At 42.3% G+C, this 21,630-nt stretch overlaps 1 protein-coding gene across 3 annotated transcripts in view; it reads left to right on the top strand.

Annotated features, from left to right (window-relative positions):
- LOC133508364 (synaptopodin 2-like protein) overlaps positions 1 to 21,630 on the top strand; it is a 44,643-nt gene that overhangs the window by 1,007 nt on the left and 22,006 nt on the right. For all 3 annotated transcript variants that reach the window (XM_061834289.1, XM_061834287.1, XM_061834288.1), the window contains exons 2-3: positions 789 to 843; positions 1,369 to 1,804. The gene's annotated coding sequence lies outside the window, so the exon portion shown is untranslated. The remainder of the gene's footprint in view (positions 1 to 788; positions 844 to 1,368; positions 1,805 to 21,630) is intronic.

The raw sequence follows: 21,630 nt of genomic DNA, 5'->3' as shown, positions 1-21,630 counted from the left end.
ACGTTGCAACGTTCAGTCGCCCTCAAGTCATGTCAGAAAAAAGAGAGACGGCACCATCGCTGCAAGAATGACTAAAAGTCACCCGAAACTTTAAGAGGAATAACATGAACAATTCAATCAGAGCTCATCATTAAAGAGTTGTGTGTGTATATATATATATATATATATATATATACATACATAAAAAAAGTTTCTTTTGTGTTAGGTTTTGAGAGGTATTAAAAATATATATATATCATTGTACATTTGGGACTGCATTATATTGGGCAATTTCAAATGGTGAATCTGGACCAGTGGTTCTGGACACTCATCATGGGTGGGTTCCGGATTACAGGGGGTCCTTGGTTCATGAGGGTACGCCTCCTGAGGAAAATATTGTCTGTAGTAAGGAAGGAAAATTCAGGACACAAAAGGAAAAATAGGCACTGGATTCCCCAAATCCCACCGAACGTAAACTTCCTGTATCTTGGTTTGTGTGGCGTGATAGACCCTCTCTCCCATTGGCTTTCGCCGTAACATCTTCCTGGCATCCCATTGGCTAGGGGGGGATGTCAGTCTTTACCCATGATGCTTTTGGTTTCCCTTGGACACTCGATTGTCACCGTATCACGCAAGCACACATTGGTAAAGCACAACTTTTTTGTGAGATTTTCATTTTTGTTTTTTGCACGTTTATTCATCTTTTGTCACCGTGGGCCCCAAGAAACTGTAGTGGAATGAAGTTGTGTGCTTGCGTGCATTTGTTTTCTCTCAGCTGTCAAACGTTTGCCTCCTCCTCTGTTCCCTAGGATGCTTTTTGCTTCTCACTCATGCTTCTCTTCACATCGTCACCCAAAGCCAAAGGTAAATGAACATCATTTTTATCATTCTTTACTTTATGTACTTTGAATGCTTAGTTTTTGTGAGGGTGAGGGGGCTTGAAATGGATTTGACTATTTACATATAAAAAAATTCATGACTTCCGGAACAAATTAAATTTGTTTGAAGACGATTTTTCAGTGTCGCAAAAAAAAAAATAATACTGTATATTTACAACTAACTAAAAAGACAATCTAATGGATCGCAAAGTATTTTATTCATTTTTTTCTTCCAAATCAATCGCCCTTGTGGTGCTCCTCCCAGTGCGGACATCGTGGCCACCTGGGGGCAGTAATACATCCATCCATCCATTTTCTTAGCCGCTTATCCTCACAAGGGTCTCAGGGAGTGCTGGAGCCTATCCCAACTGTCAACAGGCAGGAGGCGGGGTACACCCTGAACTGGTTTCCAGCCAATCGCAGGGCACATAGAGACAAACAGTCGCACTCACAATCACACCTCAGGGCAATTTAGAGTGTCCAATTAATGTTGCATGTTTTTGGGATGCAGGAGGAAACCAGAGTGGCTGGAGAAAAACCTACGCAGGCACGTGGAAAACATGCAAACTCCACAGAGGGAGGCCAGGATTGAACCCGGCACCTTAGAACTGTGAGGCAAGTACATGGTTCAATAAGATGCTGTGTGCTGTCATTTTTCACAAATGCCTATAGTGTTATGTCTGTCTGCATGTGTTGCTCCATCTTTTGTGTTCAAATATCTATACTTTAAAGTGTTATAACGCAGCAGCAATGATGCTAATTGTTAGCCCTTCTGTGACGTTTTGCAACACTATAGCATTCATCTAAATGGACGTTTTGTGGTTGTATAAAATGCAAAATCTGTGCATCTTTTTTTTATTATTGTGACAGTGAACAAACTGGGAGTGGCAATAAACAACTTCAAGCCTGTTATTGAAGAATTGTTGACTATCTGCCAAACTGCTGAAGTGAGTTGAGTTCACTGGCTAAGCTAACCCTGTGAGTGTATGTCTCATTTTGCGTGAACAGTCAGTCAATTATCATCACCGTCGACAATCAAAACATGAGCAACAAGTGCTTTACTTTAGACGTGTAACAATATTAATCCAACTGTTGTAGAAGTAGATATTAGAGTACTTTTGCTTGTGTTTGTTATGGAGGAAATATCCCAGCATTTCTCTTATTTTGTGAGACTGCCACTGTTTAACCACACATTGGACACACTGAGTCTGTTTGGCCGTCAGGATGTCCTTAAATATATCGCGAGTTATGTCAGCGTCGATGTTTTCTACCGGGAGGACCCGAATGGGCCGCGGTTTCCTTAGAGTTTGTATACACTGACGTTCCCTTCAATTTCCTGTTGATGTGGCTCATAGATTTAGTTTCCTGCTTATGTCGGAAAGATAATCCTGGTGCCAATTCACTGAGTGAGAATTTCCTCACACCGGCCACCCTGTTGGGTTTGACACTGACGAGTCTCGCTCGTGTGTGATTTAGAATATTTAACAGGATGAGGGCGAAGAGGGCAAGAAGTTGTGTGGCCAAATGTTCGACAATCGTGTAATAAACACTGGAAACACAAGCAGTATACAAGGTTCTCTGATGCTCCCCTGAAAGAAAATCAAGGCACCCCGTTATCATAAACATACATTTGCGTAGACTTAGTTAGAACAGAACGTTCAAAATAACCTCGGATGGTGCGCCACATGCTGCTTCACCACAACTAAACACAAAGATAAAAATCGCTCTCAGAGCTTTAGCTTTTGTAAGTCTCGAGGCGGGAGCGCGAGCAGCGACTGAGATGTGACTTGTGACTTGAGAATCAATGTGATAAATGGAATAGAGAATAAAATACAATTCCCGTTGCACATTGCAGAAGAAAACATCATCTGATTTACCATCAACTGCGTAGTGGAGGGGTCTATTAAGCAAAAAAAAAAAAAAAAAAAAAAAAGCCGTGGAAGCAATCTTAAGCATCTGGCAGTCTTTTCCTGTGCAGCCGCCTCTTCTAACGGTAGAAAACCAGCAACAGTTCTCCACAAAGCAAATGTCTCCACGTCGCTCCTGCAAACATTCATTTACACGAGTACAAAATGTCATGATTTTCAGCAGGCTCGGTTATGCGCACACTTTGTCGGCGTGTAACCCCGCGGAGGAGAAGTGCGCATGGCGGCAGCCGGCCCTGACACTGGAGTGCACGCCACCGAGAATGGATGTATTTGACCTCTTGAGCACTTGACATATTTTGACCTGCAGCAAGAGAAACGCATTCCTGACACACAAGTGTTATGTTAATGATGAAAGCGGAGCCAGGGCTGCCTCTATGGCGTCTTATTAATCATATTTGGAAACCCTCTTAATTTTATTACCTCTGCTTTCTTTGGTGTGAGTTTATTCTTGTTTGAGTCCTATTTACACATTTTAATCATTTTTTCAGTTTTACTGATTATTTTTGATTAATCTTGACTTGACTTCAGCTCACCTTTATTTTACAAAATTATATGATTCACCAGTGTAAAGGAGTAAATACATGATGTATTCTTTTTGTTCTATGAACAATATTAATGGTTCACTTGGGATGGATTCTCATTGCTGGTCCAATTTGGATTTAATGCTCGTTAGGTCTTGGGTGAGCTCGACTCGATTCCGGCTGACTTTAGGGGAGAGATTGGGTACACCCTGGACTTGCTGCCGTTCAGTTGCAGGGTACAAATTGACATTCAACCATTAACACCTTGACAATTTCATATTTAATGAACCTGCCGCGTATTTGTAGAGTGGAAAAACTCACACAAGCGTGAAGAGAACCCCACAAGGAAGGCCAGTGCTGGGATTCGTACCCTGAACCTTAGACGTGGGAGGGAGCCCTGCAAACCAGTTGTACACCCGGACAGAATTTGAATCGTAACAGACTGAGAAGTCAAACGGCAACCTTGAATGACAGGTGTTGGATCTCAGTGGATCATCCGCTGCGTTCTTCATATCACGATGGAGGTCGGGGCGAGAGGAGTCAACACGTGGGTGGAGGCCTCGTACAGCACAAACACGTGTCTCTGGTGTAGAGCTTGCTCAACATTTTTGGCTGCCAAAAGGAACAACGTGATCTCTTATTAAGGCTCTTTTTGGCCTCCTCCCTTCACTGAATGCACAAATATTTTCATGCTGAGGGTTATCATCACACGACCTGACGCGCAGTCAAACTCGCATACGCTCCTTCGTCGCTTTCACTGACATGCTCTTATTTTGCGTTCTCTTTCCATTTTTTTCCCCGTGTTATTTTGGTCCCCCTCACATCAGAGAGAAGTGGAAATACTTTACCAAACTTTACGATTCAAAACGCAGCATCAGAATCCAACTTCTGCTGCTGACTGTTGTGGGCCTGCGTGCTAAGTGGGTCAGGAAAGCGAAACCTCAGACATGAAGTTTTTAGCGCTTATAGCAGTCCCCTGGAGGCAGAGGGATGCAGAAGGGCAAATGTACTCTTACTCAGCGCCCCCTCCCCACGTGCCAGACACCTCGTGGAATGTGGTGCTGGATACATTAGCCAGTTTTAACATTTACTGGATCGCCTGGTGTGCTGGAACAAAACACGACGGTGTCCAAGCTTTTTATTAATTGTTTACTTGTTTAGCTTCAAGCACCCGGATTGATGGATAGATGGGTGGATGTTTTAACGTATTCTAAATCTGACAGCGTTTACAGCTGCTTTACCAAACCTTTTTGTATTGGGGGTGTTGCTCGTCACTTTTACCCCACTACCTTATAATGTCTCTCCTTAGAGTTCTGCATTACTAAACAGCAAAGCCTGAAGGGCAATTTTTTTTCTTCAAATATTTTGAAGTTGTCCTGATTTATTTCAACATGCAAATCATTTGTCACTCCTGTTAGGTTGTTTTTCCTTCGCTGGCAGCACCTTGGAAAGAAAGAATCACAAGTGAAGCTTCCAGTGACTTTTTTTTTTTTCTGCTTCGAAAAAAAAAAGTCATTTTTTGGAATGTAACTGTTGAATGTGTTTATCAACCATTGGGTCCCTATCGACTGAATGCGATGGCTGCTGACAAGAAATGCTATCTTTATCCACTGCAATAATAGGTTACCAAGGGAATTTAGAAACTTTGCTTGCTACTAGTCTCCTTTGTTGAAACTTGTACAACACGAAAAGTCTTCACAGATCATCTTCAGAAATGGTGAGGTGTCACAACCCTGTACAGACTCTTGATTTGCCTTCACCAATAACGCCCAATTCTGAAATGTATAAACAAGAGTGACATTATTTTCTTTCTCTGTCTTTTGTTCACTTCAGAAGAAGCAGAAAAACAAAGCAAACTCCAAAAGTCAGAGTACACATTTCTGCTTTTCTATAACATTAAAACAAGCAACAGATGTATTTCATTTCGCTTAATCAGATGTTTGTTTTGATTCAGGATCCAAATTTAGTTCCATGGTCGTGTATTTGTCAGGTTTAAAAGTTACCGATGTGTTGGAAGGCAAAATGTGGACTCAAATGCAGGGAAGCATGCATATTCTATAGATAGATAGATAGATAGATAGATAGATAGATAGATAGATAGATAGATAGATAGATAGATAGATAGATAGATAGATAGATAGATAGATAGATAGATAGATAGATAGATAGATAGATAGATACAACAAGGCAGAACTGGACAAGACACAAGTGGCTGGAAGTAGCTGATTGGCAGATACACGGAACAGGACTGACTAGAACAGCTGGAGCGGAAAACCGGACAAATAGACGAGTCATGAACAAGGGACACCGGAAAACCTGATCTAAAATGAAATGAAACTCAATCTAATTTGAACAAAGTCAACCTAAACTCAGATCATGACAGTATCACTCAAAGAAAAGACTCAATTGGTCCATCGTGCTTTTGATGTGGTCGACACATCTGGTTGAGGGTTTGCTTGGGGCTTGCTTTTACTTAAGGGCCATTCGAGACATTTTCAACACGAAGTGTTTTCAATGAACTTACCATGCACGCAGGAAACCAGAGAACCCGGGAGAAAACCCACAAATGCACAGGGAGAACACGCAAAGTCCACACAGGCGGGGCAGGATTTGAACCCCGGTCCTCAGAACTGTGAGGCACATGTGCTAGCCAGTCTTTCACTGTGCCGCCTTATCTTGTGATTTGAATGCTCAAGCTACAGTTTTTCACCAATGTATACAGAAATTGGGGTTCACATACGTTTTCTCCTCCTGGAGATGGTTGATTCTGACTTATATTCACACCGGAACTGAGTGGGAACCGAAACGTCACTGTCTGCATGCTTTAATACTTGCGGCTTTGAATCTGCATATCGCATGTGGCCCTTTATTATCTAATAAACCCTGAACATCTTTCAGACCTATCGGACCCCTTTTCGGAACATTGTCTGCTTCGAATATTTTTGCGAGGAGAGTGAAAATGCAGCCCACACGTTATGTAACCGCACTTGATTTCTCTGGAATAGTTTGAAAAGAATCACACGTGGTTGATTTAAAAATAAAAAAATAAAAATTCTCCCCGAAGTGAAGTCAGCACAGTCTGCACTTGATGGCACTCAGTGACCAGCAGGAAGAGGAGGGGGAGGGGGAGGAGGAGGAAGGGATGGTGTTGACGTTGAAAGGGAAGCATCATCCTGTTGATGCCCGTTGGATGTGACTTGGGGAAAATGGCCGACAAATTCACACCTATCTTACACTGCCAAACAAGACACTGTCCTCCGTCTCCACCCATGAGATTGCTAGTTTGAACCCACCCACCTTCCGTGTCCTCCACCCCAAACCAACACGTGACACGGTCACCCGTCATCTCCCATAACTCAACGCTCCATTGTGTTAAAAGTGTAGTTTGGCTCTTGCACAATCGATTGAAGATATCCCGTAGAAATTCAGCACAGGATGCTTTTGCGCCTCCTCGTGAATTTATGATGCGATGGCTCTCTCCCACGTTACGACTTAATCGGCAAAAACAGATAACTCATCTCCGCTAATCATTTTCATGTCAACAGGGGGAAAAGGAAAAAAAGAAAGACTCTGACAAGGAAAAACATCCAGTGGCTATATAAAAAGTCTTCACACCCTTGTTAAAATACCAAGTTTTTATACTAACAAAGTAAGACATGACATATTTTTGCCCCCAATGAATTGATTCATTTAAAGAGGGGAGTGCAAAGTACTTATAAACACTGTCCAACTTTTTTTCCACTTCTTCCAGTTATGTTGAATAAATAGTTTTCAATCTTGTGTACTGCCTAGCCGGGTTTTCGTGACTACTTTATTCGCGCATTCTTATATAATTTCCAGAAGTTAAGTTACATGCCAGAAGCATGACAATCACTCACGGGCATCTTTTCTGCAAATTCCATCCAAAATAAACGATTTAAAAAAAATGTTCATCAGACCCATCTATTCTTCAAGGAAGCAAGAGGACAGGAATTAAAAGAGACAACATCGGGACTGATAAGGCGGTTGGCCGCCTGCCCTGTAAACAACAAGGAAGTATTCAGCTCGGCTGTCCCCACATCCAAAATGCGCCAAAGCACTTTCGGAAATACCCACCGGGAACTTCTTACTGGCTGTGTGAATGTATTGCTCTGCGCTACTTTGTCATGCTGCATAGTGTTGGGAAGCAGACTCAAAGGAGCCAACAGACTGTTGTGAAAAAAGGCGCATTTAGTTCCTACAATGGCTTAAGTTGGTCTGCTTCATGCCCACTTTCACCTCTCCTCTGTAAAAGCTTTAAAATAAGAAGTGCAGCAGTCTGTATCAAAGAAAAAGAGCTTTGGTTTTGTCAGACTTCAGATTCTCAGCTAGGACTTGACCTCATTGGTTTTTGAGATTCTGTCCGGGAGCAGCCGAGCAGGACGGAGTTCGCCGCCTCCAACTGGCTGCCATCAGCAGGGCACTGGTCCGCAGAGACTGCAGACTGTTGTCCATTTCCTCAACTTTTTTTTTTAATTAAAAATATATATATATATTTGAGCCCATTGAAAAGAAGATGATTATGTCAACAACAACAAAAACGTACTTTTTTTTTCTCCACCTGAGGTGGATTTACATTACATGCTTTCATGTACTGTGGGTATTGCATAGAATGCACACTTTAATTACTACACAGTAAATCGTTTTCCTTTGCGTGTATTTTAAATTTTTCATTTTTTTTTTTGGTAAAGCACATCTGGCTCATAGTTTAAACATTTTGTTTTAGAGTGTATGTTTCTGGGGGGGGGGGGGGGGGGTGTCTATGTTTTCTCCTCTCACATTGCCAAAACGCACGTTAGGTTCAAAGACGCTAAAAACTGTCCAGGCGTGAGAGTGATGCGACTAGTTGGGTGTGGGCCTCGTGATTGGCTGATGACCAGTTCAGGATGTACCCTGCCTCTCGCCCAAAGTCAGTCGGGATAAGCTGCAGCGCACAACGATGAGATGATCTCGAAAATGGAGAGATTTTTAAATAATAAATTCCAAATAATCCTTGAATGTGCTGACAAATTCATTAAGAATGCAATATTTTTTTTGAGGGGGCGGGGGAACAGAAAACACGACAACCTCCTTTTTGATCTCTCTCGCTCTTTTCTCTCTCTCTCTCTCTCTCTCTCTCTCTCTCTCTCTCTCTCTCTCTCTCTCTCTCTCCTTTCTTTTTGTTTTTCGACCCTAAGCCTCGCACCCGGCCGCCATATAATGGGCCCGTGTTTGGATTGGTGTAGTAGAGGAAAGTAGCGTATTGTCTGGACAGGATCTGGGCTGAGATCAGCAGATAGCTGGGATGGTGGGCTGAGGCAGTGGTCCATGGTCCTCTTTGTTTTACTTGGACCTTGCAAACACTTAGCAAACCTCAGAAAAGTGCCAGACAGTCAGGAAATATGACCTTACAAAAACAAGCAATAGGGCAAGTTGGCCCCGTTCCTCATAAATATGTTACAAATGATTGTGTGCGTGCAGATGTTATCATTTCATTTGGAGCTCACGATCATAAAAAAATATGCACTGATATAACAATGAGCCATTTCATAATTTGATGTGTTTTGACTGCCTCTTCGTTTCAGAGTGGCGAGTTTCCACTTTTCGTCCTCGCTGCCTCCAAGTGCAAACGCGGGCTGGATTGTAAAAGTGTTCGTTAAGGATTACTTGAAATTTGCACCACTCATTTGAATGAAACGTGCATAGTGGGAACACGAGAACAAAAATATGGACGGATGAATTTCTTTTCTTTTCTCTAATTTCACTTGACATTTGGTGCCAGTAGTCTTGACAGCAAAAGTATTCTCAGAGTGCCAACCAGACTTACATAGGACTGTGCCCCAGCAGCTGTGGCGACATAAATAATAACAATAAGGGCAAAGTTTATAAAACAGTGGTGAGGCTGGCCATGATGTACGGATTAGAGACAGTGGCACTGAAGAAACAACAGGAAGCAGAACTTGAGGTAGTAGAAATGAAGATGCTGAGGTTCTTGCTTCGAGTGAACAGGCTGGAAAGGATTAGAAATGAGCTCATTAGACGGACAGCCAAAGATGGATGTTTTAGTTCGAGAGAGCAGACTTCGATGGTTTGGACATGTCTAGAGGCGAGAGAGTGATTATATTGGTAGAAGGGTGCTGAGGATGGAGCTGCCAGGAGAAAGAGCGAGTGGAAGACTAAAGAAAAGGTTGATGGATGTGGTGAGGGAGGACATGAGGACAGTGGGTGTTAGAGAGGAGATGCACGAGATAGGCTTAGATGGAAAAAGATGACACGCTGTGGTGACCCCTAATGGGTCAAGCCAAACGGAAAAGAAGAATAATTATTATTGTAAAGGAAGAGTTAGTTAAGAATGTCCTGGAGATGCCATTTTGCTCCAATTTGACTTTATATATAATCAGGTCAATGCGTAAGTTCACCCCTGGTTTGGCTGCAACATTATACCAAGCCCAGTGCCGGATTTGTGTCGGTCACGAAAATACTGTTGTGACCTTTGGGTCAACAGTTCAGCTGTAAGGAGATGGAAAAAATGTAATGGGTGGAGGAAGGTCTCAGGTCTGTTGTGTCAGAGAGGAATCTCTGCTAGGAGTCAGGCCAAAGATGATCCCACAGTGGTGAGGTTAGCCATCATGTACGGATTAAAGTAGAACACCTGAAGAGACAATCAGAAGCAGAGCCAGAGGTGGCGGAAATGAACACGGTGAGCTTCTTTCTAGGAGTGAGCAGGTTGGAAAAGATAAAAAATCCGCTCATCACAGGGACAGTCGAGGTTAGATGCTTTTCAGACAAAGTTAAGGTGAGAAAACTTCGAGAGTGAGTGTATTTGTAGAAGTTCTGGTCAACGTCCTCTGAACATTTCAATCGTTCTATATTTCAGCGTTCTCAAACGCGGATGACACATCTGGCGTGTGATTAATGTGTGTCTAACGCGTGACTTAACGTGTGTCTAATGCACGAAAAGCATGTAACAGCGCCCAAATAAGATATCCCGTTACATTAGCGTGTGCAAACGCGTCATTGGGGCGCGACGAGGGATTTGTCAATGTAAGACGAGCGTGTTGAGCGTGTGACCAATGGGTGTATAACGACAGAAAAGCGTTTTGCTGGCGTGTAATTTTTACAGTGGAACCGGCACTAAAACGTTGGAAAGTTCATAGTCACTTCAGTTGTTGCCGTGAGTTAGAACAGTGAGCATCATGCCGCCGAGAAGAAAAAAAGTTAGGCCGCGGACATCAGCAACTAGCGCTGCTAGTAAGAAAGCTAAGCCTCTTTCATCACGAGCAATGTGTTTGGAGGAAAAACAACAGCAGGACGAAGAGCACGTCCGTGAAGTCACGCACCGTGTGACACCCCCTGGGGACCCTAAACACCTTGCAAACCCCAGTGAGGATGGTCCGACAAAGAGACAAAAGAAGCAGAGAAAGGATTGCAGGATCTTGGATCGGGCTGTTGAAGATAGTTTGTGGAGTTATTCCGCCAAAACGAACTGCTGCTTTCTGGATCTTCCATAGGAGGTGCTCTCTCCTGTACCTTAATATTAAATGGACCTTGCTTATAAAGCATCGTTTTATATACCCATATGCATGGAAGTTCAGGAAATGCTCGAATGACGCTCAGTGGACGCCAAACGACGTTCGTTTCACTTTAGTTACACGCTGTGTGCGCTAGGGGATTGTTCAGTGGTCGTTGACAGGTCGCCAGTGAGTCGTTCACTGCAAAGCAAACGATTAAGTAACAACCAAGTAAAGCAAGAGTTACGACTGACTAACGATAGCCAAACGTGTGCAACGCTTGGTGAACCTTAGTAAAACGTTCCACAGATGTTCTTGAACCTTCTGCAATGTTTAAAATTCAACGTTGATGAACGCTGGTCTCAGTGAGAACTTTTCTGCATGTTCAAAACTTTTTTTCCCGGACCGGTGTTCTCCGCCGATTCCCAGCGATCATTGACGTTCACTAGCGTTCAAACAACGCTCTTCTGGAGCTATCCCGGCGACCATGGGCGACTACCAATGTTTCCTGAAACGCTATAGAACGCTGACCAGAACGTCATGGTGTGACGGGGCCTTGAGGAAAGAGCTGCCAGGTAAAAGAGCGAGAGGAAGACCGAAGAGAAGGTTGATGGATGTGTTGAGGGTGGGGGGTGTTCAAGAGGAGGATGCAGAACATGGGCATTGATGACCCCTAGTAGGACAAGAAGAAAGGAAAGTTGAAAAGGAAGAAGAACAATAAAAAGACAACTCGGGAGGAGCCTGAAAATGCTCTCTGTGTAAACACAAGCCTTACAATTAAAGATTTACTTAGTATTCAAATAAATGTACCCAAAGTACACTTATGCAATGCTAAAATTTTGTTTACTTGATGAAAACACATCATAATAAGATGAAAGGCTTAGATATTTCTAAATCAATATGTCTGTATGAACATTTGTAGACAAAAAATAGAAAATACTGTACTTTAGAGCATTGCTTATAAGGTTGGTTACAGCCAGCTGCAGCGTTTCAGTTGGCTAATTGTCAGACGGCCTGTTGCAACGCATTTAAGAAAAGATAAAGAAAGTTTGCAGACAAGTGATTGTTTTTTGCCCCCCCCCCCAAAAAAAAAAAGCAGACAATTAGGCTCCGGTGACGGGCCCAAATGACAACATGCGTGGTCTGCCGTGGCAGGGGGGCCATGTGAAGAGCTGATATGTCCGTGCCATGAATCTGAGATGATAAAACGTGGTAGCGCGCCAGTATGAAACTGGGTGTGAAGACTAATACATTCCATGTGGCCTTCCTCGCTTTTATCCACCCTCAAAGAACTTTTGAAGACTTTCAGTGGAGCATCAGCAGATAAACATGTTGAAATTAACCTCAAGCTCAAACAACTGTGCCAACATCCATGCATCCAATTTACATAGCACTTATCCTCACTCGGGTCGCAGGCGTGCTGGAGCCTGTCCCGGCTATCGTCGAAGTATTTTTGGAAATAAATCAATCATAATTTTGAATGCACTTCAGACGCCAAAGTGGTGGTGAGCTTTTTTAATAGCCGTAAACACACACAACAGTGGTAATCTTGCTAACCGAGGTGTATCTCAGGTGGCACAATCCTGAGCACAGGAAAAAAAAAGAAAGATAAATTAATTTGTTTAATATAGTAACAGTTGCTAAGATGCAACACTGAGTGTGTAAAGCCCTTTGAGGATTTATTCAATGTACTCATTATTGGCGTTAAAGTCATTCCACATTTGTTCTCTTTTGTAAGAGAGATCATTACAATAACTAATGGGATGAATTGAACAGACTAGTAAAACAACTCCATGTTACTAGTGAGGTAAAACTATGATCTCATCTCTGAATTATTTAGTGAAGTGGTTGAAGATACCTAGTAGAACTTTATTAGTAGGATATATTTGCCCACTTGTGCAAGTATGCGATGAAACTCATTTTTTTTTTTTTTATATAGTAGTTGCGTGACTTGAACCAGTGTTTCAAGCTGACATGAGATTTACTGTTATATTTTCGCGATTTGATTTTCTCTGTATTTTGAAAAAAAAAAAAAAAAAGAAAAAATCCTTTACTGGATTCGCAAGAGAGACCTGCCCGCTGTGTGTTTCAGGCCAGGAAATGTTTGAGATGGAAGGTTTGCTTGCTTAGTGCGTGGTACGTGCATATTTTCCCCGCTGACCTCACCCGGACATTCCCGGCTCGGCCCACACGTTACAGTAATTGCGCCCCGTGCATCACACCGACGCTGTGAAAAAGGTGCACAACGCGTGCATTATTGATTTTTGTATCCCCTTCCCCTTGGCAGAGAGTGCCGGGGATTATTACTTCTTCGGGGTTGAGCCCGCATGGCCAAACAGTGTGGGATTCAAGGCCTCTGAGGCTTTCCACACTGTGTCATTTCCTCTCTGGAATCCAAAAGAGCAGACAAAATCACTTCCTATTGTCCTTGCCAAGCAGCCGCCCACTCTGCTTTTCTTTGTCCATGTCTATTTCTGTGGCCTTATGGTGAGCCCTGCCCACTGCAGTGTGAAAATGTTTGCTTTTCTTTTCCTTTTGTATTTTTACTTGAAACATTTGGATACATGATAACTAGCAATTATGTCCCATCTTATTCCCCCCGTCTCTGGCGGAAATGTTGTCATTATATGAAGTTGACGTGACGAGCGTATGTGAAAGGACCGGCATGCGCCATACGTGATATGACATCAAGAAGTATGGTAAATGGTCTCTTGTTTTGGAAATATTCCACAAGAGGCTGATGCATGTGATCATGGAATGATACATTTGTCTTTCGACTTGATGAAGCAGCATGTGGCTCATTACCCACAGCTGTTTTTGTCTGATACGTTCAAGGTTGTGACTAGTTGGACCCCAAAGCAGTAACAGAGCATGGGGTCTGTCTGACTGGTCAGGAACTATCACAGAATTATTCTGCCAAAATAAATGGACCCCACGGAAATGGAGGCATTCCGTGGTGCCATTTCTGAACATGGTCAGCACTGTCAATCTTTTATGGGCATTTTCGGTCATGAAAACAACCCTATAAAACAATAATTTGGTACAGTAATGTGAGTTTATATGGCCTTTGAAAAAGAGCTGCAATGTAATAATAGTCTGATATATCGAGATGCCACTGAACTATATTTTAGCGATAATATTTTCAATTATAATTCCTTTTGACTACCTTCATGATTCCTCTCCCTTCATGTGAGGCATTAGTGAGTTTAGTTACTGAAGAAACATCCTTAAAATCGGAAAAAATGAATTAAATAATAAAGGCATTTTTAGAAAAGTAATAAAAAAAAAACCTCTCCACTTGTGCCTGGACAATTTGGTTCCGAATAATTGGCTGGCTACACCTCTGCTTGGACATTCGAGCTACAAAAGGGATGGAAGTCTCATTATAACTTCATTCCCAGACGCTGAGCAGAGTTTTGTGGGGGGTGGGGTGGGGGGGCGATTGTCTTGGGCAGCAAGAGACAGACTATAACTGTAGGTGAAAAGAATATTCCCGCCGGTTAAATACATGAATAAAAATCTTGCTGATACTGGACTATTATAGAGTGAAACCAGTGGGAGTGAGTAAAAAGTTGCTTCACGTGGATTGTGTTGATGAAAAAAGATCTACATATTCTCGGCAGACGACACGTTTTCCATGGGTCAAACATTTTCGAGGGGCTTAACTCGGCCTTGGCCACATAAGAAAAGGATAGGGGGAAAGAACCCCAACTCCCAACCAGCTCTGAGGCAGCCCCTGGATGTGCTTGTGGAAGTTTTAATGGGAGACAGATGTGCATCTAATCAAAGGAAAATGGTGGGAAACGTTCAGGGGGCCGAGCAAAATAGAAATGCAGGAAATGTGATAACAGTAACAAATTACAGTTTTTCAGACGGTCACTAAACAAATACGCTTTTGGGTTCACGTTGATTCTACCCTGTTGAGAGTTTAGTCACAGGGTGATGCTTAATTTGGGGTCTTGTGAAGAAATGCAAGCTTTTAGATCTGATCTACGATACTCTTGTTAAAATATCTGTAGGCAATACAAATCAAATAAAAGGCTTTAAAAAAATGAAACTGGCAGCAGGACTGATTAAAAAAAAAAAAAAAAGTCATCGTGGGTGCTAGCAAATCAATTTTGCAGGGTCATGTCCAGGGCCCCGAGAATACATCAATTCCATTGCCACGTTTAGTGAGTCTTATTCTATGACAAATCCCCTTAAAAGCCTATTCATTGGTAGAGGTGGGGGATAATAATGATATCACAAAAAAAAAAAAAAAAAACACCAGATTACAGAGGACTAATGCAACTCGTTGGTTTTTAAAAAGGACGGAATGCTACGAAAACAGTAATATACACAAGGTCAATTATTAAAGGAGACAGATTTAAAGGAATCAGAGTAGATTTAAAGGAGGGATAATGCATTTGAAAAAAAAAATTAAAACAGCTCCATGTGTTTCTTCAAAAATACCCAAAGGATCTGTAATATCGTACGTCATTCACCTTATGTCCTTTCCCGCAAACACAAAGCCGTTTTCGGAACCGGCTAGCTCATGCAAGCTCATTCCGCCTCACCGGAGTGCTGGGCTTCCTGCCCGTGTTTAGCTGTCCACTCTTCCGCCACTTATCGTTCGGCGACTGCCCTTAGCTAAAAGAGAATTAAAGAATCTTATGTTGCATATGTGACGCACTGACACATTGCCCAACATTCAACCCAAACTCCCTCCCAAGGCACTTCTTCACCGAGCAACCATATTGATTCCATTTATGAGAAGATAATGTTATTACAAAGGTAGCCTGTGCTTCAACAAAATCAGTTTCTTTAACCACAGGCTTCACACACACAAATTTAATTCGATTGGCTGGCAATAGGCTCCGGTTCACATCTGATGATGATGAAGTATTGTCTACAAAACGGATGGCAGCAGCTTTATTTGTTAAGAAAGCAATAACTAAAGACTACAATAATTATTGAAATAACAAAACCAGTTACTGTACAGCATATTCCCCTTGCACTGTTGGGCACTGACACCAGGTCCCAACGTCTTCCACTCATGCAACTTGCCGACTGTGCAAGTCCGAATGGCCACAACGCACTAACGACCAGCTCGCCAACAAAGTGAAAGCGAAAGCAATGATGTCGTCTGCTGATAGGTGGTCACAAAGTGATCCACTTATCCTCGCCGAGCCAGCTTTCTTCAGCCTGCAGACTAAACACAGTGGCGTCTCGACCGGCAAGCGTCGAATGCAAAACCGCATGCCACCACACACAGCGGCTTAAAACACATAAGAACTTCTAATGTATATAGAGCACTGTTGATACATAGAGGAAATACTGTATACAGACACAAATAAATGGCTTTTTATACTGAGCTAATCCTCTTTGGACTGCCTCCCTATGTGGTGACGCTCACAGACACAAAAACCACTCATCTCCGCCAGCTGTGATTTTACTTCCCCTAAAAAGAAATCCTCGCCTCGCATTCGTGTTGCAAAAAGCTCTGGGAAAGAACGAAGGAATATGCGACTCTCCTGCATGGATGAGTTTCTGACACTTTAATTCCACTACATTTTCTGGAAGGACCTCGTTTTGGGCGTACAGTGAAGCTGTTGTTTTCCCAGCGATGTGTGTGTGTGTGTGTGGGGGGGGTGGATTTTTGGGGGAGGGAAAGGGTTCCAAAACCAAGCAGAAGAGAACGACACCATATGGACACAGGTTTTGGGACGTTTTGGGACACCTAATTAAGTACTTCAACAATTGAGGTGATTGATCCCAACTGGTATTCCTCCCTGAAAATTAATTCTTCATCTTGACAATCATGGTTGAACGAGTTTGGCATGGAAGAACTCGAGAGCTCTGACACCAACCCCATCAAACACCTGTGAAGGAAAATGGTGAAAAAAAAAGAAAAAAAAAAGTTGTTGTTCTGGAAGTTTACACTGAACCCCCTGGTCCCCCCAAAAAAACAAATAAACAACAACGGGGTTGAATTATGACTAAAATTATAAGTGAATGTTACAATTCTGACATGTACCAAGAAAACAAAAATTCTAGTTTAAAATGGACAAAAATAGTAGCGTCGCTATGCTTATTTTAGGAAGATTTATGATTTTTGTGTTTTTGGAGTGGTCTTAGCTGCCCTATAATAGTTTGGCTGTTGAAAATTTTAAACACACCTTTGGAATTAGGGGAAAAAAACACTCCCAACATCTTTTATACATAAACAGAAGAGTGTAAACTATTACAACTGTAATAATGGGACCATTTTTACCTCCATTTTCACTTCTTGTAAGTGCAAATGTTAGGTGTTGCAATGTTTTCTTCCAAATACTGTAGGGAATAATGAGATTAAAATTAAGGGAGCATTATGTCTCAAGTCTGTTGAAGCATGTCGCGTCTGTTTACAACACAAGCACCGCCGTCTGCAATGCTTTCATTTGACTGGAAGAGCAATAATGAAGATAGCTGCAGGCTCTCACATCCGCACAAAAGAGGCAATGGATAGTCAACATTTTGCATGAACACAACTCTCTGCCCTTGTTCAATCCATCATGGCAACGGATTGGCAAAAGATGGCAAGAAAGCTTGGGGATGTCCAAAAAAGAGCCGATGTTGGTCTAATCTGATTGGCCCCTTTTGAGTTTTGAAACACATCAAGCTTTCCCTCGGTGGCGTCCATCCAAGTGGGTGGCTGCATGGTAATGGTAGAGGAGGACCGGTTTAGGGAGGACACATGCGGCGGTTTTCCGTAACAAATTGTATCAGGTGGAAAAACAGGTTTTCTTAATTGGTCATTTCGCACAGCGGAGAGCCCTTTTTTCCTCAACTCCATATGCTAAACAGATGCGATTCAGGCCAACAGGCGACGATGGATAAACAACTCGGATAGCCTCCAGTGTAACCTCTTCGTAATAACAAACAAGTTGAGTTTAAATTGGAAAGGACACTTCCTGTGCACACTGCGTGAATTATCAGTCCACATTGTCTTGCCTTACTGAGTGCCCATCTGGTCTCATGCGCCGGCAGACAGGACGAAGAAGCTGAGGGTATGAGGACGAGGGCGACCATGTCCAAGATGAAGTGCATCCTTCACAGATCCAGCTGAGGATGTATTCCTGCTGTCACTGAATGCCCTTGAGACTCATTGAACAACATCCCACGTTCATCTTACTTCATGTATAATTACAACTTCCGCTTTAGAGAGATAGTGTATTGTAATGTATTCACAATTTAGTGTGAGGTGAGACGGCTGATTGATTTGAACAGGGAATGGTGCGAAAACTGACTCAGGAGTACACGTGAAGTTCAACGACTGGAGTAAAAATGTACGCTGTTCTATCTGGCGTCTTCTTTCCCACCGGGAACATCTTAAAGATTTTGGAGCACTAAAAAAGAAACTCAAGCTGTAAAAAAAAAAGTGCAATAAATCAGTTGGGACTTATCATGATGAAGCAGGAGGCTATTCTGCGGTGGGAAAGTCTACACACCCTGTAAAAGTTTCTATTCTTTTAAATATATAAATCAATGTCGAAGTAAAATCATTCCAAAACTTTTCCCACTATTAATGTGACATATAACCTGGACAACTCCATAAAAAAAACATTATTCGGGTGGGAAAGTAGAAATAAACAACTAAGAAATAATAAGCACATTCAGAGTTGTGGTTAATAAGAGTCAACAAACACCTGCTACCATGCAAAGCACAGTTTTCCAGCAGAAGCCTGAAAGTTTAGTGCTAACATTTTATGAACTTTTCATAATTCACTCCACCTTGATTAACATGAAGACATCCAGTTCCAGTGGAAGCATAGCACCCCCAAAGCGTGATGCTGATACTGCATGCTTTACTGCAGGTGTGGTGCTCTTTTGGTGATGGGCGGCGTTGTTTGATCCGAAACTTAGCTTTTCAAATGTCATGCCAAAAATTCAACCTTGATTTTATCAGACTGTAACAAATTTCCCTATGTGGATTTCAAATGTCTTTTTGCAAAATTTGCAGCTTTTTATTTTTATTTTCCTTCTTGGTAAAATCGTTTTTGTCAAACTCATTTGTACTGGTTATGTCGCATATACCAAAAAGGTTTTGAAATGATTCATCTTTTACTTTTTATTCTGTAAATTTTGCAATGCGTTGGAGAGGTTTGCTGTCCCTGATGTGTTTCATCAACAGCAGTAGATGAAACGTGACAGCAGACCAATACAATGTCAGTAACACAGCATCAGGTAAATGAGAAATGATGCTTTTTTTAGTGTATGTCTCCAATAAATGTGAATTTACACACTCCCCCATGCACTGCTGGACCAGTATTATTAGGAACTTCATTACAGGGAGGAATAAGGGAGGACACAGGACCGGGCGATGCAGCCTATTTCTACCTGCGCCAAAGAAACGATCGTTGAGCGCCAACTCAAAAAGGGGTATGTGAATTGCAAATGCAAGTCCCCGCAAGGCACCATTTTCCCTCATGGAACATGAACCAAGCCACAGAATTACACCCACCAATATGTATGTAGTACATGCGGCATGCACGACGCCAAGCGTATCTCAAGCCATGTTGACAACTTCGCTGAGCAATCAAGTTTGTGCCGCTTAACAGAAGCTAGCGCTGTAGACTAAAGCTCAACTGTGCAGACAGCAAAACTCAACGAAGTCATGCTTAAATTTGGATGTGACATGATAGTGACTTTTAGACCATGTAATTAGGCAGCTGTACTCCACCTGTCGCTTGAAAGTCCCACATCTTCGCCCTGCCTGGCTGCCAAATCATGAACAGAAAACTTAGTGTGGGAAGATTTGACAGTATGAAATATATATATATATATATATATATATATATATATATATATATATATATATAATGAAAAGCCTACAGCGCTAATGTTAAGTTTGTGAAGTAGACTAATGTTACATTTAGCTTTGTCTCAGGTCCCCCGACATGGCGTCAAAAGTTAGTTTTACAATGAACGGGTACTTGCCTTGCATTTCACTAAGAAATGAAACCATCCTTTTGCCATTTGTCTTTTTCTTTCTTTCTTCTGGTCAACCTGGTTTTACATTTTTCAATTGCTTTTCAATCGAAAGCTTCACTTCCGCGTCCATGCATCGGTGCCGTAAACGCGTTGTTACATATGCCACGACCGTCTTTGCGACCGTCCCCGTGGTACACCTTTTGCTTTTCAGTATGTTTTTTGACGTGTATAATGCAAATTATGCCCCAGAAAGTGTGACATATATGTATAGTAAGCAATGTTGCAACATTCACAAAGCTTTCTTGCGTCTCTCATCATTTTTCGAGGACGTCAAATGAGATCCCTGCATGATATCTTAAAAATAAGGCTGACCATGAATGCGACAGTTCATTTTTAGTGAACGACTTTTCCAGAATGCAGTGAAAAAAACATCTGTCACTAGTATTTGCCACGCAGCTGGTGGAGCGCTCAGAGCGGTGCTGTTAAAAATGGCCTTTCTCTCCTCATCTCCTAACCAAAGACCATAAATAACAATCTAAAACCATCCAATGACGTAGCTTCTCCGTGACCCATCTGTTGGCCGCCACTGGCGCTCTTTAATGGCCACACTGTGTCCTCCTCCTGTATCTTGACTCATCTCCCAAGTAATGGGATCCTCTGCGGGTCAGTGCAAGCTCATTACACCTGTCCCATGATCGTGATAAGAGGAGCACACAGTGAGGACTCTTCATGCAAACAGCAGAAACAACCATTAGCGCCACTTTGGCAAAACATCCATTTTGACCTAGGAAGGCTTCAGCTTTTGTGAATCAACAGGAAAATTACAACTTCAGATCGTTTTTTAGCAGGCTGGTTAAAAAAAAAAACATTGCGTACCATAATTATGGTTAAATCCTTTTTAATGCTAATCTAGTTGCGCTGTGCATACCCAGTACCACAGACACACCCGCATCAAGGCAATACTGTTTCATTTATGACATTTGCAACAAGCGATTGTTTAAAATACCTTATTAAGAAGTGACAAATTACAGTTCTGAAATGTACATTAGTTCATATAAATAAAATTACCTTTCACTTTAAGTCTTTCTGTACTCACAAAGACACAGGACAGTTTATGTAGCACAGATTTTTTTTTTTCTTTTTAAAAACAATGCAAGGACGTTCGCCCCGCGACGAGCCCTAATTTTCATTCTCCCCACTTCATAGGGGTTAGGCACGTACATATAAAGCCAAAATAATTAATACACCAGCCTTATTTTGAGATCCATCCATCCATTTTCTTCGCAGCTTCTCCTCACAAGGGTCGCGGGTAGTGCTGGAGCTGTCAACGGGCAGGAGGCGGGGTACACCCTGAACTGGTTGCCAGCCAATCTCAGGGCACATAGAGACAAACAGCCGCACTTAGGCTAGCTAACCCTAAACCGTGTATTTTAATGTGTCATTTCAAAATGTTTTGTAATGGAATTTAAACTTAGTCATAGCATTTCTCATACATGGCAAAGTTGAAAATATTTGACAGGATCAAGATCCTTCAGAATGGTACAAAATATAAATTTTTTGTCTAGATGATCATATGTATGTGGCACAGTGGATTAGCTGGTAAAGAGTTGGCCTCACAGTTTATGTTCTCCCCGTGCCTGCGTGGGTTTCCTCCGGGCACTCCGGTTTCCTCCCACATCCCCAAAACATCCAACATTAGTTGGACACTCAAAATTGCCCCTACGTGTGATTGCGTGTGGAGCTGTTTGTCTCCATGTGCCTTGCAATTGGCTGGCAACCAGTTCAGGGTGTACCCCGCCTCCTGCCTGTTGACAGCTGGGATAGGCTCCAGCAGTCCCTGCGACCCTTCTGAGGATAAGCGGCA

Source organism: Syngnathoides biaculeatus, chromosome 11 (assembly GCF_019802595.1).
Source record: "Syngnathoides biaculeatus isolate LvHL_M chromosome 11, ASM1980259v1, whole genome shotgun sequence".
Taxonomy (NCBI): domain Eukaryota; kingdom Metazoa; phylum Chordata; class Actinopteri; order Syngnathiformes; family Syngnathidae; genus Syngnathoides; species Syngnathoides biaculeatus.
The sequence above is the reverse complement of the archived record's forward strand: the minus strand, read 5'-3'. Positions and strand labels throughout refer to the sequence as shown.